This window comes from Diceros bicornis, chromosome 13 (assembly GCF_020826845.1).
Source record: "Diceros bicornis minor isolate mBicDic1 chromosome 13, mDicBic1.mat.cur, whole genome shotgun sequence".
NCBI lineage: Eukaryota > Metazoa > Chordata > Mammalia > Perissodactyla > Rhinocerotidae > Diceros > Diceros bicornis.
In genome coordinates, this window is record NC_080752.1 from 30,651,600 (window position 1) to 30,674,619 (window position 23,020).

At 53.9% G+C, this 23,020-nt stretch overlaps 1 protein-coding gene across 2 annotated transcripts in view; it reads left to right on the forward strand.

The window, feature by feature from the left end:
- The first annotated feature begins 4,265 nt into the window (after window positions 1–4,265).
- Window positions 4,266–23,020, forward strand: part of DISP3 (dispatched RND transporter family member 3) — a 51,609-nt gene continuing 32,854 nt past the window's right edge. For both annotated transcript variants that reach the window (XM_058552888.1, XM_058552887.1), the window contains exon 1: window positions 4,266–4,451. The gene's annotated coding sequence lies outside the window, so the exon portion shown is untranslated. The remainder of the gene's footprint in view (window positions 4,452–23,020) is intronic.

Sequence of the window (23,020 nt, forward strand, 5' to 3'; positions counted from 1 at the left end):
ACTTGGTCTTCTACAGATGTTGGGGTCAGAGCAAAGGCCCCCTAGAAACATGGTTGGGGATGAAGGGACTGTCGTGTTGGGAAAGGATTATGCAGCAGCGTGAATACTGATGAAGCTGTAATTGGCTCCCTCTTTCAGAGCCGGGGTGTCTGCAGGCCCAGGCACTGGGGCTAATTGTTGCAGGCGATTAATAACTTGGATTGTATTCACTCTGGCGCAGGCTGCCTGCTCCCTTGGAGAAGGCAGGCAAGGCTGGGAAAGGAGAGCTCAGCCTGGCTGCTTGCAGAATTCTGGAGGAGGCAGGAGTGGAGGGCTGCCATCTGTCCAGCCTCCCCCAGGCCCTGTCTGCAGCATCCCCATCCCAGTCTGGCCCTTCTGTCTTCAGATCTCTCTTCTCTTGAATTATTTGCTCCTCTATCCTCTTCCCTCATAAACTCATATTCACCTCCTGTGCAGAGCTCCAGGGAGGAGGGGGTTGGGGAGAGGAAAGATGGTGTCTTGGGAGAAACTCAGGACTGAAACCTGGGAGGCCTGGGTCCAACCCAAGCTCTTCCACTAATTTGCTACATGACCTTGAGTTGGAAATTCACTCACCATGAACTTGGGCAAGTTTCCCAAGCTTTTTTGCATCCATTATTTCACATGAAATGCAATCAACCCTGAAAGTCATGGAAACAGGAATCGATAATTCTGTCTTTCATGTATCTCTCTAACTGTATATAACTACATATATAAGACTAATTATGTTACCTATAAATCTGTGCTCCATCTCAGCCTAAAAGATAATTGCAAACATATTATAGTCAGAGGTCTTTATTACTCCATTTTGCAGTTGAGGAAACTGAGTCTCAGGAAGTGAAGTGACTTACCCAAGGTCATACAGCTAATAAAGGACACATAGAAAAATGACGCTCAGCTTCCTGAATCTAGAGCTCTTTCCAGCACACCCCGATTCACTTGCCTCTACCCAGTGGCTTTCTGGAGAAGGTGAGATTGGAGCTTGGGGCCAAAGTCAGTGTGTTCACAGACTGAAGAGAGAATTACTCATAAATGTAATTACTCAATTCCCTGACCCTGGGACAATGGAGAAACTGTCTTAATCTATCTCATTTTTAGAGATAAACGCCCTCAACCCTCCCCATACACTCTTCCCCTCGGCTGCCCAACCGTCTGGTGAGAGGACTTGATTTATACATAGTCCTCCTCACTAGGGGTGGGACGAAGAAGTAAGAGATGTTATGGTCACCTCTAGGTCATCTCTTGCCCAGCAGGTAATAACAATAAGCTAATATTTATTTAGAGCTCGGTTTGTGCCATGCACTGTGCTAAATGCTGTTTTTGCCCTGAGATTCTCTCATTTAACAAACCCTTTATAACCACTACTATGAGATAGGTACTTTTACCATCCTCATTTTATAAACAAGATGACGGGGCTCAACAAGGTGAGTGACTTTTTCAATGTCACATAGCTGGGAAGGGAGGGAACAGAAATATGGCCTGGGAGTGGTGGAATCAGAGGCTGGGCTCAGAGTCCCTGCTTCAGACATAGTTGGAGAGAAAATAGAAATAAAAGGATGAAATCTAAGGACAAAGCAGCCCTTTATAGCTCAAACACCTTACAAAAGAAGGCTTTTCAATTAGTAGTGAAGACAGATTATAAGGGAAGCCACTCATCTGCAGCAAGAGGCATTTAAATCAGACCCGGGAAGAACTACCAGACAGCACTGGAGTGGGGGCCAGGCAGGATGTAGAAGCTCTTCTCTGCAGCCTTTTAGTTTGGCGGATCTTTTGGCCACTGGAGTCATCTTTAATTACCACCTAGAGGTAAAGAAAGCTTCAGGGAAGTGCCCAGAGGTTGCGCAGGGATCTCTGAGTCCGGTATTCCCAGGCCCCTGTAAACAGGCGTCCTGCAGGCAGAGCTGGGAGTGAAGGGAAGGAAGTCTGAGGATGAGGCCCTAGGAGGAGGATTCTCATGACTTTCCACACCCGCGCTGGCTCCTGCTGCCAGCACCGGTTCTCCTTTATGGCAGGCATATTTCAAAGACCCGGTTCCATTTGCATTTTTAAAACCCCGCTGATGGCCTGGGAAAATTGCATCCTTCCAGTGTTCCTGGGTACCACACTTGCCACCTCCTCCCCCACTCCACTGGGCCTCTGCCTCTGTACCCTCTGTTCCCAGAAGATCCCCAATCAAGGGCAGAGCAAGCCCAGCTCCCACTGAAGATCATCTGGAGGTCCCAGGAGGCCAGGGAGGGCTCTGAGGGGGGTGTAGCCATGGTGGCCCCGGCTATGGCCAGCTAGGCAGCATGAAGCTAGGACCCAAATCCACTAAAAATAGTTACCAGGGGAGTGGGGGCCATGTCTCCAGGCGTGGGCTGAGGTGACACAGCGCCACAGGGCACACCAATGGCATTCTCCATGGATTTGTCAGACTGAGAGGCACAGTGCAGGAGCCTTGGAGAACTTTGTGGAGGTTCCTGGAAGCAGCCTTCAAACTAACTGAAGAGTCAGCCATTCACCCAGCAAGAAAAACCTTTGGCTCTCAGCTGAGCTTGGGAACGCACTTTGTGTCTCCCCCGTTGCTCCCTTAAAAACAAGTCTTTCCCTGTTCTCCTTCCTCCCATCCTCTCCCATGGTTCCACGTTCTCTGCTTCCCTCTGGGATGTAGCAGGAGGGACTGGGAGTTTGCAGGGCGGTGCTTGTTCTGTTCCTCTGTACTCGCATGTCAGATTTGGCCTCTGATCTTGGGGCAACAACACGCACACTCTCCACTTCTCTGGAGAGGTCTCCTGTCTCTTGCTCTCCCTTCGCAGCTAGGGGTGGCACCATTCACGCCAAGAGCTGCCCGCAATCTTAATGTCTTTGAGGCCGGATGGAGCTGCTGGGAGTCCTCTGATAGGCTTTGTCAGCCTGGCAGTGGCTCCCCTGACGATCCTGAGCACATGGGGAGTGAGTGCCAGGGTAGGGACATTGGCTCGGGCCATTTGCTTCTACACAGGTAAGCTCTCAGGGCATCCAGGGTTATAAATACCAGTGTGTCCAGTTGGCAGCCAGCCAGTGGCTACAGCTCCCAAGGATTTCACACCACAGAGACAGAGCAGAAGCGGCAAGTGAGAAACAGAGCAGGAGCTCCACTCAGCACCTGGAAGCTGGAGATGTTCCCAACTCAGTTTTCCTCTATTAGAAAGAAGGGCTGGGGAAACGGACATGGGTTGAGCTCCTGTGTGTATGAGGCTTGGTGTTTCATTTGAGACTCTCCCGTGTTCTTATTCTCCCATAAGCTGGGAACTTCCTGAAGGAAGGGCTTGTGTTTCATCTCTCTCTCTTCCCTGTTCTTCTCTCAGCACACACTCTGAGGATGTATGGTAAACATCCGGCTCACCCCTCACACAACAGTGGCAATGGCCTCCCTTCTTCCTGGCTTCCATAAGTAAAACCTCTCAACCTGCAGCTGGGAGCTGGCGGCTGGTCCCCTTTTGAGGCCTCCCCCTTAGCTTTCCTTGGGTGACACCAATACCGATGCCCTCTGAGCCCTGGTTGAGAGAAATGGGCCAGGCACTGGCCTTGGCTCCCCAGCCCCTTCTCCTTGTGGCCTTCCGGCCAGGGGTATCAGGCAGACCGTGTGCGGCAGCTGGAGCAATGCGCCGACCCAGGGGCTGGCACCGCTCTGGGCTCTGGCGCCAGAGAGGTGAAAGGAGGAGGGAGGAAGGGATGGCGCCAGCAGCCTGAGCTTGGCAGCTCCCTCTGGAGGACAGCCGGGGATGCCCTCGAGCGTCCAGGAGGCTGGTGACCTGCCAAGGCTGGGCGGACCGGGAGAGGGGCGCAGGCAGGGAGAGACGTGGGAAACTCGGGGGCAGGGCAGGGCAGGGCAGGGCAGAGGGCCCGGCCTGGGCTGTTTGTAGAGGCGGGAACTGACCCCCAGAGGTCGCTGCGCCGCTCGAAGCCCCCTCCCGCGGGCGCTGGAAGCCCGGCTGTACCACCGCGCGGCTCCCGCAGGGGGACCGGCGGCCACGGCGGCGCCTGGCGGCGGGATCCAGAGACAGCAGCGCGCGGCGGAGCGCCGGCTCTCGCTGGCCATTGACGCGGGACCTGGCAGCGCGGAGGCCGGAGGCGCCAGTGGCTGGGGAGGGCGGCGCGGCTCCAGAGCCTGCCCCGGACACCCCCAACCCCCGTGGTAGGAGCCAGGACCCAAACAAAGGCTGGCGGCTAATAAAAGGCGGCGGCGGCGCCAAGTGCTCTGGATTGCGCGCTGGGGACCGGGATCTGCGCTAGGCTGTGCGCGGTCTGTGCTCTCTGCAGCGGAGCGGGGAATCTCGGCCTCCTGCAGCTCGGAAGAGCTTCTCTCTGCGACTCTCTCGAGGCGACAGGTCCCTTTGGCCGCAGTCCCCGGCCCCTCCGGCGCGCCTCCCTCCCGCGCCCGCGGCTCAGCCAGCTCAACTTGGCCAGCTGAGGTGAGTGCGACAACCGCTGGGCGCCATCCGGGTCGGGGCTGGGGGATGCATTGCTCGGAGGAGGGGGGCAAGTCCTTCTCGCCGCCCCCACCCCGGCCTGCGCGGGGCTGTATGTGAAGTTCTCCCGCTGTCCAGTTATCCCAGGATGCGGGCTTCCGACCCCCCAGGAAAGCTGGCTGGTGGGGGGCAGAGCCCAGAGCTTGCCCCCCGTGGCCGAGCCCCAGCTCCACACCAACTCCCCGTGGGGCCCGAGGACCCTTGGTCTGCACCAGCCAGTTGGATGTCCACAAACGGCAAGGCTTACCACCTCCGGGGAGGCTTCAGACCTCCGGCCCCCTGCTCGTCCCCGCGGGTGGATGACTGATTCCATAAAAGTTGAGCGTCAGTCTGAAGCCGTCTGAGATCGGACTCTTGGCCAAGAGGGAGGGGACGGGAAAAGGTTGATGACCTCCTCTGCATCTACTCCCTACCTTAGCGCGCTCGTGCTCTCGGCGGGACGTTTCCTGAGTCCTGGGGCCAAATTAACCTGGCTGCAAGTCCAGCTGGGCGCGCAGGAGCTCTGGGGCAGACCGAGCGGGCGATAGAAGCCGAGCGCGAGAGCGTCCCCAGGCTCTGCCGAGAACGCCAGTGAGGGTGGAGGTGGGATGGGCAGCCGGGCAGTGGCGGCGCTGAGGGTCAGGGGAAGATTCCTGTCGCGAGCGGCTCCGAGTCCCGTGAGAACCCCGCCGCTGGGAAAACTTTTCCCAACTCCCAACGGGAGCCCGCAGCTGGGCTAGGAATGCGCCTCCTTGAAGGCTTCCTTTCCTCGCCCATCTCTGCTCCACAGCCTGCGCCAGCTTCCCACGCTCCCTCCTGGGGCTGGGCGCAGGTCCCCTCCCGTCCACACCCCGGGTCAGCACCGCGGACAGCGCCTCGAGGCCGCCTTGGAGACTCACAGCACCCCGCGCGTGCCCACCGACCCACGCACTCAGACCTACAGTCCACGCGCAGACTCGCACAGATCTACAGACCACCTGCAAACCATCCCCACGCAGATTCATAGTCCACTCACGCAAATATACATACACCCACCGTCCACACGATCCACACACAGAGGGAAGACCCATGCGCACGTGGACAACAGATCTTCCCGTACCAGCAATCCGGGCAGCGTCTTCACTCCAGGTCCTGCTATCTCTGGGCACCTGACTAAGCCCCAGACTCCAGAGCTCACCACCCCGTGCGCGCCCCGATGCCCAGTGACTCAGAGCCACTCAGGCTCCCAAGCACACACACACACTTCCGGGAAAGCAGCGTTGAAGAGCGAACACTCCCCCGCACCCCAGTGCAGACCTGGGCAGGAACCAGGACATACGCTAAATGCAGGGGAGGAGTCTGTGGCCCAGTGGAAGTTGCGGGCAGAAGCCCAGCCTTACAGAATCTTGGTTTTTTAGGCTCAGAGTCCATTTTGCTCAGCTCACCACCCCAAGTCCTGCTCCCCTTCCTCAGACCTTACTCTAGACAAATCTTCTACAACCAAGGTCCACACCGCTCTCTCTCTGCAACATTCTTTGTTTGCACTTTCTGTCTCTTTGTTTCCCTGCTCTGTTCTCCTCCCCCATGTCTATCTTGCACCCCCCCCCCTTTTTTGTCTTTCTCAGTCCCACCTTCCCAGCTGCCTTCACTCTTTCCCTAATTTTCCCACAGCTTGGGTCTAACCCAGTCAGTCTACTCGGATGCTGGCACAGCTGACACTTAGGGGGAGCTGACTGCATTCTCCTGGCAGATACCACCCCCCACTCTTCTCTCTTTGGAAGTCTGATCCCCCCTCATGAGAAGCTTCTACCCCCTCCCCTGGAAAATCTCCAGGGCCAGGTGCCCCAGATCCCCCACAGTCTCTCCAAGGGATCAGGATTCCCTGGTTTCCCAACACCCCGGGGATTTTGAAGGATCTGGTACCCATGCCCTGGCTTGCGCTTTGACACCTCTCCTGCAGTTGCTCTTAAAATCCAGAAACTGTATTGAAAGAGGAAGTATCCCAGCATGATGTGATGGAAGGAGCCCTGGAGTGGAAGTGGGGAGACCTGGTTGCTAGTCTCAGTTTGGCCACAGACTCCCAGTGTGTCCCTTGGGCAAATCACTTCCCTTCTCTGAGCCTCAGGTGTCCCATCTGTGCAAAGACAGGGCTGGTTGAGGTGACCTTCGAGGGTCCCTGTTTGGCCCTAATAATGTGGGACATTGACTCTCATGAGTCTCTTTATTTTAGTGTGCGTGGGATGGAAAATTGTGGTTTTAACCCTAGAGGTTATGGTACCTAGCCCCTTCCTCAGAGCACCCGCCACGGGTGCAGTCATCCTGTGCCCTGAGCTAGGAATGTTCAGATGACTTCCTTTATAAAACCAGAGATGTCAAGTGATTTTCTAGAGGTCACATCGCTGAAGTGCCATCTTCACGGGGACAGGCATTGATTCTACTGTCAGTATATCCTCTGCATGAACCACTGGTTCTGCTGGTGCATGCTTGGTGAATGAATAAATGAATGAACGAATAAATAGAAGAGTAGGGACTAAAACCTGGATCTCCTGACCCTCAGAATCTTGGAATTATGGGTTAATCCCCTTTCTCTGATACTATAGACACGTTTCCCTTGTCTCCTCTTCTCCCCTTCCACTCGCCTGGTTATTCAAGGCAAGTTGGAGTTGTCTGAGTTAAGACCCTTCTTCCCTTAAGGCAGACACTGGGCTGGTTGTAAATGACACAGAGAAAGGACTAGCTGAGAACAGCTTTAGAGGCCCCGCCTGGGAGTAGGGGCTTGGCCATCAGCCCCTAGTTGCTAAGACTTGGCCAAGTAGGCTGTCCGTGTGCAGCTGGCCAGGATCTGAAGCTGGGAGGGGAGATAGTCATCGCTACCATTTGGCTGAGCAGCCACTTCTTACAGCCCCATGAGCTGGGTATGGCAAAAATCGCCTTTACAGATGAGCAAAGTGAGATGCTGAAAGATAAGGTGGTTTTTCTGAGGGCCATCAGCCAGCCCACCGTCAGTCATAAAAGTAGGCACCCAGAAATGGTGGTGGTGGTGACAGCAATGGCGATAATGACATTATTGGTGTTGGTGATGATGTTAGCATTATTTTGATTGGAAGCGCAACGATTGGCCTCCTTAGTTCCCTTCCCCCTCTTTGAAATTGTTTCCCCACCTGAACCTCTCCTATACTTCTCCCCCCACCCAATACGGAGAAATCGAACGCTGGGAGAGTGAGGCAGAGGTAGCCAATTGTCCGTCAGTCCTAGCTGAGGGAGAGGGCTTGTCATTTGAAATCCTCCTCCACCTGCCCACCCTCCCCCACCCTAGCATGTCTCCTGCCAGAGGAGCTGGAAGCGGTGTCAAAGTCTGTCAAAACACCCTTCCAAGCTGGGTTCCAAACGCAAAGCCCAGGGAAAATAAATAAAGAGAACAGTGTCGGCCCGAAATAGAAACGTGCACCAGCTCACAAATATGCATGTTTTCCAAAAGTCGCATTTCACGGGCAGACAGTGTGGCTCATGCTCCAGCTGCTCGACAAAGGCTAGAGGCATGGACACTGCTGGGACCGGTCCAGGGAAGGTGGCAGAGCTTCCCCCAGCGAGCTCACTGCCTGCCTGGCCACCCAGAGACCAGACGGCCTCTCTTGCTCCTCACCAGCTAGAAGGTACATGAGTGGGAGGGCTGCAATTAATATGGCTGTGTGGTAGTCAAAGCTCTTTGGAAATGGGCACCAGACAAGGCTGATGGGCTTACAATGGGAACAGCAGGCTGGTAATAACAATAGCAATAATAATAGCTGCCATTTGTTGAGTACCTACTGTGTGCTAGGTAGTAAGCACTTACATGTACTATCCCAACCTTGCAACCATCTCCTGGCATGTGGATTGTTATCCCCATTTAATATTTAGGGAAACCAATGTTCAGAGAAGTGAAGAGGCTTGCTCAAGGCCACACAGCTATAAGAGGCCAAGTTGGGGTCAGATTTTGATTTGAATGAAGCAAGCCCCTGTTTTACCCAGTACTCTGCATTGTTCCTGGTATTCATTCATTCATTCATTCAATAAGCATTTTTTGTCAAGAAACCATTTATGTGATGGTTTTCAAAAGAATGTAAATTCCTCTGCTGGCCAGGCCAGGGGTGAAGGGCAGTACTGTCAACTGAGTTTAGCTCTGGCATGTCTCAGTGGCTCCCAGGAGGGATACTTGAGGCTTCTGGGCTGGGGCTGGGACTGGGTGCCTCACCTCTGCATCTCGGAGTCTGACCTCAACCGTGAGAGTCAGAACCTGTCTGCCTGGGATGTGGACTCAGGTGGGAGCCCCACTGTGGGGCTTGGACTATGGAAAACAATTTAACTTCCTAAGAGGTCAGAGCTGCGAGAGGCCTCTGCACATTGGGAAGTTACTTCAGAGAGGGTGGGTGAGTTGCCCAGCATCACATAGCATGTTGGTGGCAGAGCCTGAATCTCAGACTCCCAGGCTGGCATGCCATGTAGCCAGGCTGGCCTCCTTGAGTGTGTGGGAAGGGTCCAACAGCCCCAGGGAAGGGGGTTGAACAATGCAGGCAGCAAACCTAACACTTCCCTTCCCAGTGCAGAGGTGAAATGCAACTGCCTTTCATTGCCCAAGTGCTCTCCTCCGCATCCTCCCTGACATCAAGCCTGACCCTGCTGACCTGCCCCAGGTCATCATCATCATGAACAACAGCACTAGCAAATACAGAACACGTGCCGGGTCCCAGGCCCTGTGCTAAATGCCTTATGTATATTAGTGGATGTGATCCCCACAGCAACCCTGGCGGTAGGTGTTCTTATTACGCTTTGCAATTGAAGGACCTGAGGCTAGAGAGGTTGAGTCACCTGCCCAAGGTCACAGCTGGTAAAGAGGCACGTGGAGCCCCGCAGAGCCCCTGCCGGCAGGTTTACCCTGAGGATGAGGAAGGGGAAGGTTTGGAACCAAAGCCAAGGGAAAGGAGGAGCTGACGGGCAGCAGGGGCTGTTTATATTACACCTCCAGACCTTGTCGCACTTGCTGGCATGTGGGCCAGTAGAAGCTGTGTCTCTGCCAAAACCTGGAAGGGAGAAGCCTGGTACAGGGTCCTGGGACCAGTCCCTGGGGGGTGTTACTGAAGCGTGGGCTCTGGGTATGTTTCTCCTTGGACTCAGGGGAGAGACCCCACTAGGTGTGCAGAACCCCCTGGCATGCCCGTGATTCTGGCGTCTCACTTCCTCCCTTTGTTCCTTCCTCTGAAGGAACCAGACTGGGAGCCCGGGCAATTTGGAAAGGGCCGTCGGGTGGCAGATTTGAGTCTCGCTGTATGCAGTGAGCTTGGCCATTGGGAACGAGGAGGTGGAGGGGAAATGGGAAGGATTGACATGGATTTAGATGCCAGCAGATGCCATCCAGGGCATGCTCCTTGGAACCAGGGAGTAATGTCCTGACTTAAACCTCTTCTACCAGAAAAAGCCTTCTCTTTAATCCCCCATTTCACAAGTGTCTGCCTGAGCAGCTCCAATCTGTGCCAGGCACTGGGCAAGCATAAGTGGGAAAACCTCAGTCTTTGTCCTCGTAGAGCTCACCAGAGTCTCCATCCCCACCCCTGGTACCTCCTTCCCGGAGCAGAGGTGATGGATGATAAGCAGTGGCTCGCCTAGGTCCCCCAGTGGAAGTAGAAGAGGGACCCAGATGACCTCTGGGGCTCAGGAGACATGATCCAGGAGAGTGGTCATTCCAGGGTCAGGAGGAGAATGTCCCATGGGTGGTGCCTGCAGTACACCTCGGTGCTCTCCCCAGCTGATGTCTTGGTGGGAGAGGGGGTGTGGTAGGGAAGACTCATTCCCGCCCAGCCATCTGCCCGAGGCATCCTACATACATACTGGCACCTGGACGATGGTCCTTTGCCAAACCTCGTTAATAGAGAAAACGTGACTGCCAGCTGGAAGCCACTCCTGTCATGAAGGAGAATGTGCTGATCTTCTTGTCTCTGGGGGAGGCCGTTTAAATGGCGCTCAGGTTGGGATGGTTGTGGCGAACTGATATTCCTGGGATGTTTGGGAAGGAGTCCGTGTTTTTCCCCCACTGCAGTGGCCTTTGCACCGTCCTGGAGGATTTCTCATGTTCTTTGCTGAGAGAGTTCTGCAGGGTGATCACTCTGATGAAAACGATGATTATAATAACGGCCAACATATTTTGAATGTTTACTACCTGCCAGGCACTGGACTTAGAGCTTTATAGGTATTATCTCACTTCATCCTCATACCTGCTTTATGAGAGAGTTACCATTATTATTCCTTTTAAGGGTGAGAAACGTGAAGCACAGAGAGACTGGGCAGCTTGCTAGTAAGCAATGGAGATAGGACTCAACCCCAGGCAGGCTGGCCTCGGTGCCATCAGCACGACCACCATACGGTGATCGAGGCCCACACATTGGCCTTTATATTAACTTGATTTGGGTCTTTAAGGATGGGCATGACTGAAACCAAAATACCTTTTGGAACCTTCAGTGATCTAGGTAATTTTTACACACAGACTCTGCTGTGTCCTGGTTGACAGGATGATGTGGGTTGACCATTTGCTTCTTGACTGCCAAGCAACCGAGCAGATCACTTTTCAGATGTCCAGATGTGGGCCACATCTGGCAGACTGGCAGGACTTTTCTGGCTTTCATCCAGATGTTTCCCCTTTTCGTTCCATGTAGACACAGCTGGGCCTTGCATCCCTCTGGACATGATTGTATGTGCGAAATTGCTGGTTGAAAAGTATTTGCTGGTTTTAAAGCATCATCTTGTGACTTCATAAAGGCGGGATGTTGGTTTCGAGTCCTCTCTGCAATCCAGGCCTGAGAGACATTAGGCTAAGTTGGAGAGAAATCAGGCTTTGGAAAAGTGTTAGCAGCTGGAGGAGAAAACCCCTTCTTCCTTTCTTCAACCAGAGAAGCTGGGAGGAGGCTGGCTGTGAAGAGCCGTGCAGGCTAGTAGCTGCTGCATGTTCCTCGCCAGGGTTCCCGACTTTCCGACCCGGTCTTCCAGAGGCGTTGGGCAGATGGTTCCAGAGTAACAGAGCCAGGAATTTGTGATGAACAGGGACATGTCAGCCAAGAGGCACTCTTGGCCATTAATCAGCATGAGAATAGATTTGGGGTGGGAAGGTTCATGGAGCCTTCGGGAGGAAAGGAGTTTAAGACATCACAAAATTAAGATGATGCTTTAACAGAAAGTCCTTATTTTATATAGCCAGCATCAACAAGTGAATGAATTAAGATGATGAATGAATGAATGAATGAATGAGTGAATGAATGAATGGGTAAATGTAGAATTGATGAATGGGGCTGATGGACTATGACAGCCAGGGCCTTGATTTGGCAGGGCCTGACTCCAAGTACTGACAAAGAGAAGGGTCCTGTTCTTGTCCCCTGGAACACTCTTACCTCAGGGTCGGGGAGAAAGAGTCCGAATCCCTGAGCCTTGCCTTCCCACTGCATATCACCCCCGCACCCCATTCTGCAGGTCATGGGGATCCTCTGGCTCCTGTCCACAGCAGGGGTTGGAACCCAGGAGGCTACAAAGCTGATGGAGACTGCAGCCCCAGCACCCTGAGAACTCTGCAACCCTCTTCACCTCCCCAGCTGCTCCCCAGCCCTAAGCTACCCCATCTTCTCTCTTGTCACACTTCTGTGTCCTGGTCCTTTGGGGACTCCAAATGACAGAACTGGGAGGTACCGGAAAGCTCATTGAGTCCAGCTGTCCCCTTTGACAGAAGAGTAAACTGAGGCCCAGGAAGGAGAAAAGACTTGCCCAAGGTCACAAGCAAATAGGAGACAGAGGCCCATTATTGTGGAAGGGTTGGGTGGGGAGTTCCCACTAGACTTAGTGTTACACTGCGCTGTTGAGCAGAGTGGAAGTGGGATGGAAGAGGCCTGGGGTTCTTGAGCCCACGTAGATTCATTGGGTCTCTCCTGGCCGCTGGGCCAGGAGCAGCACTTCTTAGTTCCTTGGGACCCTAAGTCTCCTAAGCATTTTATGGGAAAGGCAGCAGAGTTGGGGAGGGTGGCACTTGGGGATCTGCTCTCCCTCCCGGGCCCTCTGCTCCAGCTGCTCAGCTCCAACCCTCGACTCTTATCTCCATAGGCAGCTGCACCATCATGGAAGGTGGGCTGAGGCTGAGGGCCAGTGTCAGAACCCATCATCCTTCAGGGGCCCCTGTGCTGGCCCCAGGTGCAGAAGGGTACTGAGTGCACCTCCTGGACTGACCCCCCTCTTCCCACTATACACACCTGAGCTGTCAATCAGCTGTAGAGCCCAGAAACTCTTCCCTAGAGCCACTGACCTGTGGAGACACTGAAGGTGCGTTTCCACCTGGACACCGAAGATGGTGAAGTGGGATGTCAGTCCCTGGTGCTTCTGCTCCCCTCCCTTTTTTGGGGCCTCCCACACAGGCAGGGCTGTGCCTAGACTGTGGCCAGAATGACTCGGGGGGCAGACACTGAGAGTGTGTGTGTGTGCGCATGTGTACTTGAGTGTGAGCATGTGCACGCCATCGGGGGTTGGGAGGCTGACGCGAGAATGCTGGGATTTTTCGTGGAAGACACAAATAAAATCTAATATAGTGAGCAGAGCACTCAGCTTCTGAGAAATCAGGTTCAAATAAATCCCTTTACTTCTTTTAGCCTCAGTCTTCCTGTTTGCAAATTGAAAATAATTCCTGAGCCTAGAAAACCTATACGAAAATGATCTGCAGGCTGTAAATTGCTGCATAGATGCGGTATCATTCAGTCCCCCGGATGAGCGGATCAAGGACAGGAAGAGAAATGGCTCTGGCTTGGGGACGGGGCCCTGAGCAGCCTCCAGCATCTCCTTGCTCTGCTTTTTTCTGCTGGCCTTCTTCACCCTCCACGAGCCCGCCCCGCAGGAGTTCTCGCGGGGGAGAGATTTGCCCTAAAGTTTCTCACCTTCTTTCCAGGCAGCAAGGCTGGGGGTACAGCCCCTTCCCAGAGCTCCATCCCCACCCAGTCAGGGTGGCCCTGTAGTGCGTTTGGGCACATTGCACAATGTGCCTTTTTGTGTTTTAGCTTCCAATTTACCCTCAGGCTTCTCTTTTGTGGTATGGGACCAAGAAGAGCCTTGCAATGTCCCTGGACCCACAGATGTGGTCTGGGTGTGCTGGGGCAGGGGAGGGATAGTGGTCTCCGAAGCTTTCCCCAGAGCTAAGAACCGGCACACAGTCACCTACTGGGTCCCAGCGGAGCTGATGGCACCCAGCACGGGCTATTTGGCGGTTCCTGCTGCTTGGCATGACATTACAGCAGGACCCACCCTGCGTGCCCCCCGCCTTATACAATAGCTTCTGAAGAGGGTTAGAGGGGAGCCCACTTCCCTTTCTCTGCCTCCCCCTCTTTGGCAGCAGCTGAGAATCAGAGGCGGAGGGTGTAGAGAGTATCTCTTCCCACCCACCATCTGACAGATGGGGGACCAGCCATCCAGAGATGTTAAATGACTTGTTCTGGGTACCACAGCAGGCCAGTGGCAGGGCAGGTCCCTATTCCCAGCCCCCAGGGCCACTTCTGCTGCCCTGAGTACCCGTCCCCTGCTTCTGCCACCTCCCTTGCCCCTGAGCTTGAGCTCCAGAAAGAGCTGGCTTTGGCTGGAGCCAGAGATGCCAGCGGAATTGTTTTACATACTTGTTAATCAGGTCTCAGAGAGAGAGAAGGGCCCTGAGCTCATCAGCCAGGAAGGAATCCAATTTGGCTTTTATTGCCGTGGTTATTGGTCATATTTTGTGGGGATCTTTCTATGTTTTACTAACCCAGCGGTCTGGGGGCTGGGGAACTGACTGGCTGCTGGGCCCAGTGGGTTCTCTGGGCTCACACGGAACTGGAGGCAGCGGCCAGGACTTGGGACTGAGGGTGGGGAGGGTGGTGGAGGGGGTGGCCTGGACAGGTTGACCAAGGAGAGCCATGAGGGTTTTCAGGAACCTTCTGACCCTTCAGGCAAGGGACGTCTGGGGGCCTGGCTGTATTTCCCTGGCTCTGTAAGTGTTGCTGGTTTTATTAAGTTTTTACTGCCTTTTCCTCAGAGATACCGAGGCTGCTTGGCGGGTACCAGGAGCCAGGGCTGACGGGCCTGGGTCGTGGGCCTGAGTTGTGCAAGCGGAAAGGGGTGGAGAGAGAGGGGCAAGAGTGTGTCAGCAGGGTGAAATTCCTTTTGGCAGTAGAGCCTTGTGGCTAAACGGATGGGCTCTGATGCTGGCCTGCAGAGGCTTAGATCCCAGCCCCGCTCCTGCGAGCTGCCTGGTAGAGCTGAGGCTGGATCAGAGACGACGCAAATAAGTGAAGTGCCTAGTGCTGGGCACACAGCAGTGCTCAGTGGATGGGAGACGGCCCACCCAAGCCCCTTGCGTGGGGTGTGGTGGATAGTAAACCCTTGGCCTTCTATTTTTTGTGTGTGTGGGGGGAAGATCAGCCCTGAGCTATCATCCATGCCAATCCTCCTCTTTTTGCTGAGGAAGACTGGCCCTGGGCTAACATCCGTGCCCATCTTCCTCTGCTTTATATGGGACGCCGCCACAGCATGGCCTGACAAGTGGTGCATCAGCGAGTGCCCGGGATCCGAACCCGGGCCGCCAGCAGTGGAGCGCGCGCACTTAACTGCTATGCCACGGGGCCGGCTTGGCCTTCTATTTTCTTTCGCTGCCTGGCCCCACCAGGAAGATCCAGTTGGCAGATGTGGGCAGCCTGTCTGTGTCCCCCTCTCTGGCCATAAAGTCCTGTTTTGGGCCCAAATGCCATCATTTCTTCCCTCCCCATGGCTGGAGGAAGAGGTGCTTTGAGGAGCAAGACCTGGTCAGAGGTCCAGGAGGCTGAGTCCATCCTCTGAGCCAGGAGGCGGTACAAGACTGCAGGTGTGAGCCCCAGCTGGGGAAGGCCAAAGGCTAGATTACCAGGAAGAGGCCACTGGGGACTGGGGAGGGTGCCCAGGGCAGTGGGATCTTTCAAAGAATGGTCCCAGAGCGCCAGCTGCGGAATCTCCTGGGGAGGTGGTGTAAATACAGATTCCCGGGCCCCACACCCTGAGAGTCTGATGGATGGGATCTGGTGTCTGGCCCAGGAGTTTGCATTTTAACAAGTGCGCCCGGTGACTGATCCACATCCAAGTCCGAGGGCCTCTGTGGAAGATAATAAAAGAGTCAGCTCTGGCTGACCATAGACCTGCCCCCGAGCAGGGGCCAGATTTGGGACTCTTCCCATCTGAGAAGCTTATAATGACATACTGGCTGCTGTGACTCAGCAAGCTGGGTATCCCCATCCCCACTTTACAAATGAGGAAACTGAGACTTGCCCAAGGCGCCCAGCTAGCCGCAGAGCCAGAGTTTGCACCCAGGTCTCTCGGAATGCAAAGTCTGTGCTTATCTCCCCTCCCCCTGGGAAGATCCGGCCCTTGTGCTCTCAGTACCTGATATCCCTCTTCGTTTGGGGGACCAGTTCTGCCCCCTTGAGCCCATTAGAGAGAGGGCACAGACAGGGGGATAGTGACAGTGGCTGTTGTGACCATTAATGTTGGGTTCCTCTGGTGCCGGCTGGGACTTTTCCCTGGGTGACGTATTGACCAGAGCTAAGCTTGTTTGCCTGATTTATATGGAGCTGTTGGGTGTATGAGTCAGTGCCCACAGTTTCCTCACCAGCTGCCAGCCCGGGCAGGCCAGCCATCCTTCACGCGCTCCATCTCCGCAGCCAGCCTTCTCTGAGAAATAAGGGGCCGGGACAGGCTCACCACAGAGCCCCCCGCCGCCCCAACTCCCTTCCCTCTCCCACTGCACCTGGGATCCCAATAAATAAACCCAGATTTTCTTTGGGGGAAGGAGTGGTCATGTGCCTCCCTCTGAATTTCCTGCCCTCTGCTGGCAAATTTAGCCGACGAGGATGGTGTTTCTCGGGAGCAGCAGGTCTGATGGGGGGAAGATGCGGGCGCCGGCTTCAGCTGCAGCCGCAGAGCCAAGTTTCCTCAGGGCTGGGGCAGGGAGGATGCGGTGGGGGACTTAGGATCTTCTTGCCGGGAGAAGGGCCCAGACAAGTACTGAAAGTCACCCAGCCATGTTCCTTCCTCTGCAGATGTGGAGAGTGTTCCCTGGCTCTGCTGCCATTTTCATTTGAGCTTCTGGGTAGGACTTGGGGCTTCTTGAGAGAAAACTCTAGGAGGGCCCTAGGATCCAGATGCTAGGATGGGGCTCCCTGCTTCACCCCTACTTTCCCCCTGAGGAAATCGTATTGGTCAGGGTTCTCCAGAGAAACAGAACCAATAGGAGATAGAGAGATGATAGATATAGATAGATAGATTGATTATGAGGAATTGGGTCACGTGATTATGGAGGCTGAGAAGTCCCCAGGGCTGCAGTTGGCCAGCTGGAGACCCAGGAGAGCCGATGGTGTAGTGTCTGTCTGTGCCCAAATGCCTGAGAACCAGGAGAGCCAATGACATAAGTTCCTGTCCAAAGCCAGCAGGCTCGAGACTCAGGAAGAGCCAAGGTTTCAGTCCGAGTCTGAAGGCTGGGAAAGACCAATGCCCCAGCTCTAGCAGTCAGCAGAGAGAGTTCCCTCTCATTCAGCCTTTTGATTCTGTTCAGGTCTTCAATCGATTGGATGAGGCCCACACTAGCGAGGGCAACTTGCTTTACTCAGTCTCCACACCCAGAATTATGTTTGGTCAAATATCTGGGCATCCCGTGGGCCAGCCACACGAAATTAACCATCACACCCACGCCCCCTTTGAAGGGAAGGCCAGGCTCCCAAGACTGGTGGAGACTTCCTTTACATCGTGTCTTGAGCTGTCACCTTTTGAGAGGAGAACTGTCAAAGCCTGGGTGATTTCGGGTCTTGTGGGGATGGTGCAGGCTTGCTAAAGGGCGGTGGGTTTCTTCATGGGGTACTGACATCTCCACTCTCAAGAAACTCAAGGGCTGCCTGGAAGGAAGAGAAGAGGTGGGCTTTGGAGTTGGTAGACCTGAGGTTCAAACTCTAGTTCTACCTCTTAATAGCTGTGTGGCCACAAGGGAGTCACTTAACCTCTCTATTTATTCTTTGGTAAAATGAGGACATCCATAATGCTTCCCTTGCAGAGCTAATGTAAATATGAGAGAAGGTGGGTAGAGAACTTGTACATGTTCTAACATAACAGGTAATTATTATGTTATGATTATCTTAACAGGTGTCAGAGTTTCTGCATTGAGCTAGTGGGACTTATAGCTTCACCCCATCTGTGAGATTTTGCCCTGGTTTTACCACCATGTCTCCAATGCTTCTGTAGCATCCTGGCCTGAGATGGAGTTCCCAGGTCTCCATCTCAGAGAAGGGGGCTTGGGACTCTGGATGGCAGGCACAAAGCCGGGGCATCTGGAGGGTGGCAGACTCTCAGAAGATGGGGTATTAGGACTTAGAACAGTGATGCCTAGGAGGGGCCGAGCCCTCTCTCCTTTCCTCCCTTCTCCGCCTCAGATGAGCCGAATTCACCAAAGGCGCGGACCCATAACCAGGAAGTGAAGAATGTCCCCACTTCAACATATCAGGGGTAAACAGAGCTGTTCCACTCAACATATCTCATTTTGAACGCTGCCCGAATCTCTCAGCCCATGGGTGGGAGAATCAAAGACCCCAAGATGTTTCCAAAGACCAGAGCTGAACCAGGGAGGCAAAACACCCCAACAAGAAGAAAAGCTGATTAGCTCCTAATTGCCGTTAAATTATATATACATATAGGTATTTTAAGTCGAATCTGCATGTCTAATGTGATTTTTTGATTACATTTTAATAGTCTGGCTGGGATAGGGGAATGAAGAAGAAAGGGGTCTGTCATCCTTCGCCAGGAGGAGGGAGGTTGTAAACGGGGCTGCAGGCATGCTCCCGCATGAGGCCACATCCCTGAGCTGCTCAGAAGAAGGGCGAGACCTGGTGGGGGGCTGGGGGCGTCTTTGAGCCCCATTCTGTCCAGATGGGGACGTCCATCTGGCTTGTGACTTGAAGAACGCCTCTTTCCTTAGGCCTTAAAAATAGCTCCCCTATTTTGGCTCTTGGGGTCCACGTGTCATCTTCTCCAGGTCCAGTTGTTCCCTGAGGCTGCCAAAAACTTCCCCCCCGAATCTGGTGATGGAGCAGAGCGAGCACTCCTACGGGCCACGGGTCCTGGGCTCTGCCACTGAAATATGGCCTAGGGTAAGTCCCTGTCTTCACTGGGTCTCAATTTCCTATCTGTAAAATGAGGGAGTTGGACTAGCTGTGCTCTCGGTCCCTTCTGGGTCCAATGGGACCATGGGGCCATGATCTACTTCCTGCTCATTTTAAAGACCCCTCTCTCCATCTCAGGGGAATAGGAGAGTCCACACTCATTCACCCATTGGGTGTCTGCCAACTCCCTCTCTCCCCAGGTCCTTCTGCTTTCTAACCAGGATCTCTCCTGCTGCAAGTTGAGTCAACTCTCCTTGTTTTCTCTCCTTGGAGGACAGAACCCCCCCTCCTGCCTATTATAGCAACTCCTCAAAGACTTGAAGGCTGTTAGCAAAATCCCTTCCACACACATACACACATTCTATTTTTAAATAACATTTATTTTTGGTTCTAAAAGTAAGGCTGTACCTGATCATTGCAGAAAAATTGGAAATATACAAGTATACAGGAGAAAATAAAAATCACCCATAATCCTTCCAGAGATAACTGCTGTTAATGGGTTTTTAAAAAATGCATATATATATGTGGATTTTTTTTTCTGTTATAAAACTGGGATTATGCTGCAAATGTGGCTTTGGGTTGCCCCAAGCCTGGCCCTTGAAACTGGGCCAGGTTCTTCCTTCCAAGGGTCCCCAGGGTCTGCTGTGCCCTTTTAGGCAGCTGCCCCACTTGCTTTTCCCAAGAGGAGAGAGACCTTGTTCCGTGGATGTGTGTCCACCTTGGTTCATGGGTCCCTGGGAGGCCCAGAGTTTAATGTTGACCACCTCTGAGTGTATGCGTGTGCGTGACAGAGACAGAGATGGAGAGGGGGAGAGAGGGAGAGAGCCCGTTGCTCACTGAGCAGGAGAAGTGCACTCCAAGGGCCCCCCCTAATGGGAGATCAGAAGGCATGATCTCAGTCCCCTGTGATCACAGTCCTACTGCGGGCTCTTCGCCTGAGCCAATGACAGGTACCCAAGGGGCCACCCTTAGCTCCCTTCCACGGAGCAGCTGGAGCTCTTCACTAAGCTAATCAATTCCCGTCATTTGAGAAAGGAAAACAGATTTGCAATTTGCTGCCCATCTCATGGGGGGGCCTGGGGAGGTGGTTGCTGGCTGAGGCATTGGTGTCAGACTCCACCTGCCAGCCGGGCCTCCCTCAGTTTGGTGGCATCTCTCAGATCCCACCCACACTCTTTGGCCTGCAGACTAGGGCTTCTCAGAGATTCCGGGGGTGTCACAGCTGGGGGCACCTGGGATTTTACCATCCCACTGCCAGATGAGGGAGACAGGGCACCAAGAGGGGCCGGGGCATGCCCAGGGCCACACAGAAAGTTGGGGGCACCTGTCTGGTGTGACTTCCCACATGGCAGCTTTGCTTTTCAGGGGTGGACTGAGAAGGCGGGAATAGGGTGGGGAGGGGGGTGACAGACAAAGAGCCCATCAAGTCCACTTCCCGCTCGTCCATTTCACACTCTCCAAGATCCTTCCCACCCCACGCAGAAGAAACCATACTCTCTGCCATACTCTTGTATTGTTTAGTGTCTAACTGTCCTCTGTCCAGGGGAAAGTTCTATCTAATATCTAACCCAGATTCTTTAGAGATTCCTTTTCCTTCCTTCATTCAGTAAATATCTGCTAAGCAGTGACCCCCTCCAGGAGTATTTCAGGCCACGGGAACCCAGCAGGCAACACGACAGCCAAGTCTCTGACCCCTTGGAGTTCATGTCCACAGCTGTGGAGCTCTCACTGGGAGGAGGAATGGCCGTGCCCAATTTTCTGGTCACTTAAATCCAGCAAATGCTGCCTGCAGGGCGCAGAGTCACACATACAGGACAGGCTCTCTTGCCCTTATGCCAGTTACTATTGCCTGTAACAAACTATCCCAAAACTTACTGATGTGTGACAACCAATGTGTTATGCTCAGGGACTCCGTGGGTCAGGACAGGGCACAGGTGAGGGTGGCTTAGCTCTGCTCCACAGGATCTGGGCCTCAGTGTGAAGACTTGCAGGCTAGGGGTTACTCAATGACCTGGAGGCCAGAATCATCCGGAGGCATCTTCACCCACATGTCCGGTGGTTGATGCTGGCTGTCAGCCAGGTTGTTGGCAGGAGCTCCTATGTGTGGTCTCTCCGCACGGGTTCGTTTGGGCTTCCTCACCGCAGGTGGCTGGGTTCCAAGGAGGAGTGTCTCAAGGGAGCCAGGTGGACGCTGCCTCGCCCTTTATTACCTAGCCTCCAGAGTCACAGAGCACCGCTTCTGCTGTGCTCACAAGCCCACCTGGATTCACGGGGAAGGAATGCAGACATTACTTCTTGATGGGAGAAGTCTCAAAGTCACATCATGAGAAAAGCATGTGAGATGGGAGATATTGTCGAGGGCATCCTTGGCAAATACAATGCACGTGGCTCTTTTTGGAGTTCACAGCCTTTAAGGAGAAGCGGAGTATAAAAAACAGTACAGGTCGTTCCCCAAGCACTTATACCCACCAGGCACTGTGGGCAGCCCGCTGACCACCTCTGTGGGGAGTCCTGTTAGCCTCGTTTTGCAGATGGGAAGATTGAGGCTCAGAAAGCTTACACTGCCTGCCCTAAGTTGTACAGCTGAGATTGGCACCCAAGTCTGTGTGCCTCCAAAGCCATAGCTCTTAACATTCTGCTACACTGCCCCACCTTTTCTGTCTCTAAGTAATTTTTACCCCAAAGCGTGGTGAGCAGCTTAGACAAGCAGCTGGTGGGGAGGGGAGGTCAGATCTGGGAAGGCTTCTTGGCAGAGGTGACACTTGAACAAGGGCTTGAAAGATTCTTTAGATTTGGATGCCCGGGGAAGGGAATGGCATTCCTAGTGGAGTAGCAGTGGATAGAGGGGCCCCCAAATCACCCAAGCAGTGCTGCTGTGACCCAGAATCCTGGGCTTTGACCTCACACACCCACACATTGTGAACTGTACACCCCAAAGGGCAAGCTGAGGCTGGGGACAGGGTGGATGGACTTAGTCCCCAGGAAAAATACAAAAGTGGCCCCTGCCCCTCTCCACCGTATTACCATCAGCTTCCTCCTGCAGTGGCTGGGATGGGGCGCGGCTCCCACACGCCCCCACCTCCACGTGCAGACTTGGTTTTGCCATTTGGAGATGGGGTGAGTCTGAGCCGCCTTTAGTTCACTTGCAGGAGTTTCTGCGAATACAAATTGGGCCTCAGAGCAGTTAGCGGCAGACTCGCTTTACGGCATCATAAACGGGAGTTTAATTATCTCATTGACAGGAATCTTGCATGTTACAGGAGCAGTTCCCACCCCTTCCAGGCCTCTGTCCCTCTCAAGTCTTCTGCTGTGCCCCCTCCTCTCCCAACCACCGTCAGCACCCCTTGCTCACTCTTGCCCTTTCTCTCTTTCGTTTCCCTATTTGCATCTCTGCCCCCACCCAATTCCTCTCTCCCCTCTGTCTCTCCTCTTTCCATCTGTCTCTGTCGCTGATCTCTTCTGCATTCTGTCTCTCTGTCTCTGTTTCCCTCCTTCCTCTTGCCCTCTCTTCCTCACTTTCTCTGGGCTGATGGCAGCCCCCTCTTCCCGGACAGACCGTCTAACTGAAATGGAGCACTCTAGAGAATGTTAATAAGAAAGGCAGCATTAATTAGCCGGCTCTGGCATAATTAGCTCCCTCCTCTCACTGCCTGGTGTCTAACTGGGTAATGAATCTCTCTCTGTCCAAAGAGACAAGGGGGACAGGCCAGGCCCGGGGATGCCAGGGGACCTCCTGCCTTCAGGCCACCCTGCTGGAGTCCTCAGGCTGCCCAGCCCTGCCCGGTCCTACTGGGCCCTCCTGCTGCTTGTGCCCAAATCTTGGGGAGACAGATGCCTGACCCCTGCCCATGCCCAAAGGTTTGACTTTGCTGAGCTGCATGTTAAGTGGTCTGGGCCCGACAAACAGTGGCTGCAGCTGCAGCGTCCCAAAGAGGGGGTGGGGAACTACTGAGAGTTCTTGAGGAGAGTCATGACAGGCAGCAGTCCTGGCACAGCCACATGGGCAATGGCTGAGCACATTACAGTCCCTAGAGGGGAGCAAAGAAATCTATTTATGCGGCAGATAATAACTAATGTACTACACAGACTGCAGAGTGCTTCCACCCTTGACCCTCGCCACAATCGTGTGAGGCAGGAATGGCCACCTCTATTTTATAGACGAAGACTCTGAGGTTCAGAGAGGTTCACTACCTTGCCAATGTTCACGCTACCGGGACCCAAACCAGGGTCCATCTGATTCCAAAGATCGTGTTCTTTACCTTCCACCCTGGTACTTCTGGAAGGTACTTTATAGTTGTTCATTAAATAAAAGTGGTTGCAGTGGAGTCACACCTCACGTTGGCCTTGAGTTCTGAAATC